General features: G+C 33.3%; 1 long non-coding RNA gene across 1 annotated transcript; it reads right to left on the bottom strand.

Moving 5' to 3' along the window:
* Positions 1-1,085: 1,085 nt before the first annotated feature.
* On the bottom strand, positions 1,086-4,024 carry LOC125862606 (uncharacterized). The gene is made up of 2 exons (XR_007446066.1): positions 3,541-4,024; positions 1,086-1,483 (listed from the first exon to the last, which is right to left on the bottom strand). It is a non-coding gene; the product is annotated as an uncharacterized LOC125862606 (long non-coding RNA).
* Between the last annotated feature and the right edge of the window lie 4,831 nt (positions 4,025-8,855).

Below are 8,855 nucleotides of genomic sequence, written 5' to 3'. Positions count from 1 at the left end.
TAGAAGATTCTAGTTAACTTAATTCATATCCAAATTCATTCTCACACTAACACTCTGTTTGGATCATTGTTGTCCATTGTTTCATAATGTATTGTATTGTACTCTATTGTATTGTATTGTATGGTAGATACAATGTTTGGTTAGACTGTATTGTTTGTTGTTGTTTAATAACATTTTAATTGTTTGGTTTGATTGTATCGTATTGTATTGTAATTTATAAATTTACTAAAATATCCTTAATTATTCTAGGGTAGGAGGTTTAGCTAGAATTAAATAATATAAGGTAAACGGTAAAATAATATTATGAAATATTATGTAAAGATATAATGGAAAAAGAAATTAAGTAACAATGGAAACACACCAAATTGGTTGTTCCATAAAATGGGGGTTTTCATTGTTACGTAACAACGGAATTTAACAATACAATACAATACAATACATTTTAAGTAACAATCAAAACAAACATTGTAAGTGTAGTAACGATACAATAATATACAATGGGTAACAATGATCCAAACAGAGTGTAAACAATTGACCTTAACAACTAAGAAAATTAAGAGTCACTTAGTACGACCTTATACGCAATTCAAGAATGGTAAGTGTTATGACCCGATTTCAAAAATTAAGGTTTCGAAACCATTTTGCAACTTTGGCAATTTTATTGATTTTGGAAAAATTGCAATTTGGAAGTCCCCACTTAATCTTTTAGGAAAAATAAAGAAAACCACTTAAGAGGGGATTTTTTAAAGAAGAAACATTTTAAATAAAATCAGAGTCAGGTAAGGGTTCAACTAATTTTCTAAGGAAGAGTTTAGGCATCTTAGAGAATCTGCTAACACGAGGTTTACCAACTGATTTAAAAATTGGCTAATTTTAAAAGAAAACTTAAGATTACTTGTGAAAAATCTTGTTTTAAAATAGCAAAAAGTCTTTCAATACTTATACACTAATCTTATTCCAAGTAATGAAATAAGTCAAATGGTAAAGTGTCAAAACAATAATCTTAACTTAACATTTTATCCGAGTTATGATTTTGAACTAAATGGTTAGCTCAATCTCATCAACGTGGATTCAAAGCTAATTACTAACTATGAAAGAATATGGATAATTCTCAAGTTAGTCTTAAAGCTTAGATTGCCTAACTTAAAAGAGTTTAAAAATTGAATACTTAAAGATGACGAAATAGAAAGCCATTAAAAACCTCCAAAGGATTCATCCAAGTCATGAAAAACAAAAACATTAGGGGTCATCTAAATAATAACAAAGAAAATGGGCAAACAAGAGTGAATAATCCGGACTTCCAGTTTCCCTATGCTGTCGAGATTGTCGTAATCTGCTGAACATTGGCCTTTTATTTTTTAAAGTCCAAAAACTTCAAATTTTCAGCTCTCTGGGGCTGCTGCTGCTTCAGTCGAATTGGATTCTTTTATGTCCAAATTTTCCAACTTTCAGCCTTTAGGAGTGTTGTAACTCTGCTATTGAACTGCTACCAATGATTTGAAATTTAACCCGATGATATTAGCTTCCCTGCCACGACTTGATGGAAGTTGACTCAAAGAGAGGAGAATGCAAGGGAGCAAGGAGTCCAAGGACTCGAGGGGAAAGTATTGATGCACCAAGAAAAAGAGAGAAAGATTAACAACATTCTTAAGATGATATTAAATCAAAAGCTTAAAACAATCAATCAACATATGAGAAGTCTGGCTATGCAAACAATGTCATGTAGGCTCCAAAAATCTAAGTGGCTTACTTATAACTACTAAACAATTGACTATAATTATTTATCAGCGAAATAAAATAAAGATAGAGATTTTCTAGATTTTAGTTTAGACTTGATATCCCGCAAATATGAACTATAGAAAGAACTACATCAAGTAAGTATAAACTCATTGCTTAAGGGAACAAACTAATGTCAACACGAATTTAATTTAAAACATGACACATATGACCATATTTAAACACAACAATTAAGAAATCTACCAAAAGTAGTAACACGAGGGTTAAATTTAAACAGAATCCTATCAAGAGTTATCGAATTAGAATTACAACAAATAATATCTAAGAGTATTCAAGGATAGCACTTGGAAGATTTATGTCATTTTGAGACTAGATTAACAACAAACTGTTAAAGAAAAAAAAGTTGATATCTTTGCACCTACGATCAGTAAATGAATAGGGGAACACATTTGTAATCGAAAATGCTTGAACGACATACCATTTCATAAGCAGTTCGCAATTAGTGTAAGCAAAACAACAATGACAATATGCAGCCACAACTTAAAATAAAGCAGCAACTAAACAAAGCCTTCTTAATCCATTTTGCTATCAAGTAACCTCCTACTAAATACAACTTTGATCAAACCAATAAGGAACTTGAAACAGATTCATACAAGTATCACACTAAGCCAAAACCCACACTACTCAGTGTATGAAACTCAAATCTCTTTTTAGATTTTAAGTTTAAACATCTGGTAGGACTGTGAACGAACAAGGCAACATAACACAAAAATCACATAAGACTAAATGTCATGTGTTAAGTTAATTATTTTGAAGGTAGCGGAAACAACAGATCATCATGAGGACTTCAAAGTAGTTCAGGCTGACATGCTAAGTTCTTTAAACTGACATGAAAATTATCAAAATAAGGGAAGAACAAGCTCTACCATTTTAGAAAATGAGCAAACCAATAAAAGATCACGATTACAAGACATGAACTCTTAAATAGAACAACGGATATGTAACATCCAAATTTAAACTAATAATCAGCAAATAGGACAAAATCCAAACCAAGCCAATGTACGCAATTTAGGATCTGTAGCTCAAAGGAGTGACATGACGATCTAAGGGATTTAGGAGCAACCAAAGAGAAGTTGAACTAAAACTCAACTTCATCTAGAGCTCAACTAAACTTAGGATCAACTCATGATTCCCAAACAAATAAAATCCTTAACACAAGAAGCAAGCAAGGTACCCACATTGTGAAAAGGGAACTGGATGGAATGTAAACAAGGGAAGGAATGCATAATACTCTACTGATATGCGAAGTCCAAAGGTATACATACAGCCCAAACATGTAGATGAATGTTTAACCACATAAAAAGATTAGATAAAAGGGAAGAGCATTTCACTGATCATGAATGGGAATGAAAAACTCCATATTTCAAATTTTGTTACCACTTAGATAAGTGAATCAATCAAGAGAAAACTAGGTACTTCAAGAGATTTCCAAATCAAAATAAATGCAAGTTACAGACTTCGAACTAACAACTACGAATGCTTGAATACAAAAAAAAAATCACAACTCTAATTGCATTCAACACTGATTAAACTTATCTTAAGAAAATAGAAAATGCTGAAATTAAATTAACTGAGAGGAAGGCTTGGCCATCTCACATATAAATTAGTCGAATTCAAAGATAAGCAATTTTACAATTTTTTAAGCTATTGAAAACATATTTAAACAGCTAATGCCAAACAAAATTTCAATGAATAATACATAATTAAGAGCCAACGAAAATGTTGAAATAAAGAAAAGATTACCTGGTAGGGGGCAGCGAACTGGACAGCGAGTTTGACGGAGACGATTCCACTTCTTTCAACTCGAGCAACCACAAAATTTTAAACTACTAAGACGAGAATTCCAAAACCTTTTTAGGGGTACTCTCAGGTCTCAAAACGCCACTATGAATAGCGGAATGGAGGAGTTTATATAGGACAACTTTTGGGTCGAAATTGAGGGGGGAAACGATGTGGGAATTGGGCATTTTTTCAAAATTCTTAAGCGGATAAGTATTGCCAACTAGGTAGTGTACGAATTCATACCATTTTTGAACGAAAATTGGTAAAAGGAAAGGAAAATGAGAGGATAATGTTGTTGGGAACGTTCTGGAAACCTCCAGTTGTCCTCGAGCTCGTGCTAGGCACGCTTAAAGGTACGAATTGAAGGAGAAAAGGGGAATTGAATAGGCAAAAATTTGGGAATGGGTTCGTTCTTTTCTGGGTGAACGTTGTTGGAGTCGAGCGTACTGCGCATCCTGTTGTAATGAAGAAGAACAAAATGGGTTTGGGTATTTTAGAAGAAGAGTGGACTGGGTCAAACAATGTGGGCCAAATATATTTGTGATCTCTAGGTCCACATGAGTCTTTAAAGGGATGATCGGAGGACTTGGTCCTTTCACCGTATCTCAATTAAATCGCATGTGAAATAAATTTTAATTAATTATTAAGCTTCTTAAATTTTACAATGTAAAATGATCATTTAACATAGCAATTAAAATGATTTTGAAATAAGAAGAGTAGTTATGTACTCTAATTGATTTTCGAGGAAACAAAATGCACACTTAGTTAAAACTCTATTTTTAGTAAACAATTTTTCCAAAATATTTATTCAAAGTAATAAATACATAAATCTGTATACTGTAAGTTTATGAAGATATATATATTTGATAGGAAATTGACCAAATTGCCTTGAAAATGGTCTCGAAAGATTCGTAAATAATTCTTTCAAATTGTTTAAAATCAAAGAAGCTTGAAAATTAACTAAATGTGGAGGGCCAAAATTGGATGTCAACTGTAAGGAGCTTAACTTAGAATTTTTTGGGGTCTAACAATATCTCCCCCTTGGGATCATTCGTCCTCGAATGACGGCTGGACTGAGAATGGAATGGGCTTACTCTTACTATACTCAGGCCTAACTCAAACTAGCCAAGTACTTAACATAAGGTGATTATTCTGATCTAACTCACAAGATTCAGGTACTATACCTCTGTAGGAAAAATCCCATAACAAGGACACCACTCCTTACTGCTACATTCAACTAACCTTGAGCTAATATCATGAAACACCTAGTGCATCCTGCATTGCCCACATGTTAACACCATCACATTAAAGCATATAACCTCAACCACTCCTTATTAGAATTCCTCCTCCTCTCATCATTTCTACCAACAGAACTTTCATGTATTATTACCAGGAATCTTACTTATTACTAATCATAAAACCTTATGTCCTTCTCCCTCCACATTCATAACCTTAGATGGAATAAACACACCATCACTATCACAATAAGAAACAACAATCTTCTTCTCTATCATCAAACTGCTACTACCAATAACCCCACTCTCAAAATTAAAAGGGTAACTGAAGGAGCTTTGGGGTGAAAGATCATAAGCATGATTCGCTCGAGATATCTGATATAAGAATATGCATGGCATAACATTATGTTGCTAGCCATTGAGAGTAGATCATGAATTTGCGATACTGAACATACTATGAGACATGAATGCTTATATTAATAGGTTCATATCATGATGCTGATATCCATAACTTTATGGATTAAGCTTGAGATTAATGGGCTAAAGTCTTTGCCCCTCTTTCTGGGAAACTGAACATAGATGTGAATCTCTTTGAAGTGTATGAGCATAGTTCATAGACACAATTCTGATATAAAAAATCATCATGATGTTGTAATGACTGAACTCTAAGGAATACGCAAGAGTATGAATGGATTGATGTACCTCCTTAACTCTTTCCAAAGACATAACTATCTCATTCTCAATACTTGACTTGATTTATCGCCTTATCATCTCCCCCTTAGGTTTGGAGCTAACACTTTGAAATCTATGGATCTATTCCATCTTCTCTAAACTGGTCTACAAGAACCTTATTCTAATACTCGGGAAAATCTTATCTCATGGCTACTGAACTCTCCATAAACAGGTAGTAAGACTCCTTCAATTCCCAAGGAAGACCTCTTTCTAGGATGCTTCTCTTAACCTCTTCTCAATGTTTTATAAGGCCGCTTCATATATCTCTTAAGGGGTAATTTAATTCTTACATCATCCTATCCCACATTAATACCTTATTATACTATCTAAGCACGCATGAAGAAGATCATTAACTCATTTGGAATTTCATCTTATTACATACCATTTTGGTACACATCTTAATGCTCTTGCTACTTCTACGACTTAGCCACCTTCACTAACCTTATATAAAAGTTAGGATCTCTCATTTGTACCACTCATATTCATTGAAACTAACATCTTAATTCCTCACCTACTCTATGTCAAGTCTACGAGATCAGATCTCAAGACTAACATCATCACCCTCATGTTTCCATTCTTTTGATCATGACGCTCATCTCAAATTCAAGCTTAATGTTTATTACTAAACCTGTATATCAATATGATTGCTCTCTCACTATACTAACTTACAACTACTAGATAAAAATTAAGAAACACTCGCCCACTAAAACCTCATGACAAGTAGTCAATCTTTATCTCTCAGTCTTCATACTTACAATTCACCCTCACACTTTAACAACTTAAGTAGTATTTACCCATTCTCCATACATCATTGCCTAATTAGTTTTGTATCCCTCTGAATATTATGGGTTTCCTCTTAGAATCATAAGCCTAGTTTAGAGCTATCACCTCATGAACACTATACTCTTTTATTCAACAACTATACATGGTCTTCACTAACACAATGTTACATTGATAGAAACTCTTTTCGGGTTAAAGTATACTCTAACTCACCCATACTAGTAACTCTTACTATACCTTCTATCATAAAATCTACACAAACTCATCACTTCTTAGTCTACCCATAAGGGAAAACTCCTCATTGATAACTTACAATGTGCATGACTACAATAACAACAAAATTTTCCTCATTTCTATCTCCATTTCTTATATTACTGAATCTCTACGTGCATTCTTCTAACTTTGGGAACTTTTACTACTACTAGTTAGAACCTCGTAACTCTTACTCTTTTCGGGTTTAAACACTACACAAGCTCTAAAACACACTTCCTCATAATGGTCTCAACTGAAACAAGGTTTAGAGAAGAGAGTACATCTCGCTTTTAGCTTGAACACACGATTCATATGAATAAGAGTGCATTCTTTCGAAACTCAATACTTAACTCACTCACGGGCTTCTGTCAAGCTCCTCTACATTCTCATGACTTCCTCAAGACTTTTTTTGAGAGTAACTCATTTATAAGGATCTGGCTTTGCTTTTCAACTACCTTGAGTATGAGGGGTAGTCAAATAGATATGAGAAATGTATGAGTTAGAATAAATTCTTTATGACACAGTTCTACTGCACGATTTAGAGCATGAAAGAAAGGAAACTTTTCTTAAATTTTTGTACTCCCTCGTTTATATAAGTGGGGCCCTCACAACCATAGACAAGACCCTATTGACATGACTTCATAGACACCCTAGGACACTTGAAATCAATGCTCTGATACTAAGTTTGTAATGACCCGAGTCTAAACCCTGGACTTGGCTGACACTCGAGAACCATTGTTGGTCCCCAAGGAAACCCTCATCCTGGTTGACTACAAGAGGAAGACAAACGCAAGCATACATAAGCATCAAATTGAAAGAAACATTTAAAAATAACTTACTAAATCTCAAAACTTTGTTGAATATACTGAATATGAAACCTAAGTTTAAATAAAACATTTGAAAACTGAAAGACTCTCCAAAAATATCTATTTATGAAGCCTCTACTATATATAGACGAGTGTCGGGAAAAGACCCATGACTACTCAAAATGTTACTAATATTAACAACTCATAAAATTGGAGTCATCCAAAAGAAAGGAGGTCTTAATCAAAAGCTGGCGAGCAGACGAACTGATCTCAACGGACTCTTGTTGAGAATCCTAAGAACTTGTATCTTCATCATTAAAAGATACAGTTTGAATTACATCAGTACATTGAATGTACGAGTATGTACTATAGTTGAATAACAAATAACTGAATGAAAGGATTGCAATAGATGTAGACATATACTCAACTGAATATAAAGAAATAAAGGAGTGAAATCATTAAAATTTTACAAAAATACTAATCAACTCTGAACTCAACATATAAAGTGATATAACAAAAATACACTTTTAACTTTATTTGGGAGATTCTCTAACCGACAACGATCAATATGAGTTACGTGATGACACAGTGTCCTGCCCACGCTGCCAGAACTGTCATATACCTTGTCGGGGTATAAAACACCTCAACTAAGTGGATCCACTAAGTTTTGCCTGAAGGCTCTTAGGATTGCTCTAAAAATTATGATCATGTACCCATGTTGGCATACATAGTTTATGAGGAATGTGAGTTGTCTCAACTCATCCCCATATCTGCGCTCCATACTACTCCCAATAGTATATACTCATGCTCAATGTTTAAAAACATACTCTTCCTTTGGTTTGAGAGAATTTCTCATACTATCCTCTAAAAAGAGGTATCTACTCTGAAATATCTATGAACTCATTAACTCATTTAAAAATCTAAATTTTTCTTTTCTCAATGTAAAAACTTATACCTTTGGAAATACTTAGTTCCATTATATTCTTACTCAATTCATATTTGAAAACTATTTCTCAGAAATATATCAAAATCATATTGTGATATGATCATTGATGACTTGGGAAGTTATATTGCAAAAACATTGATGGCATATCTTGATTCTAAGCATTGATGGCATACTTGACTGTCCTACTAATCATGTTTTAAAAAAACTCTTTCTCAAACTCATCTTTACTCCCTCAAAAACTCAATTTAAAACTTAAATGTTGACTTTAAAAAGTTTCTCAAGATTTATAACTGAAAATAGGGTTCATGCTGAATTATAGACATTAACAATCAACTCAAGGATCTCAATAACAATATAGAAACTCAATACTCGGAAATCAAGGACTCTAGAACTCAGAATTCAACGATACTTCTCATCTCAAAAATACTCAATTCATAGAGTTCATGCTGAAATATAGACATGAATGAATCTACACAAAATTCTTAATGCATAACGTATATCAATTCAATAATTAGGAATAGAATT

This window comes from Solanum stenotomum, chromosome 4 (assembly GCF_019186545.1).
Source record: "Solanum stenotomum isolate F172 chromosome 4, ASM1918654v1, whole genome shotgun sequence".
Taxonomy (NCBI): domain Eukaryota; kingdom Viridiplantae; phylum Streptophyta; class Magnoliopsida; order Solanales; family Solanaceae; genus Solanum; species Solanum stenotomum.
Note: the sequence above shows the minus strand (reverse complement) of the source record. Positions and strands in the feature narration are given on the sequence as shown.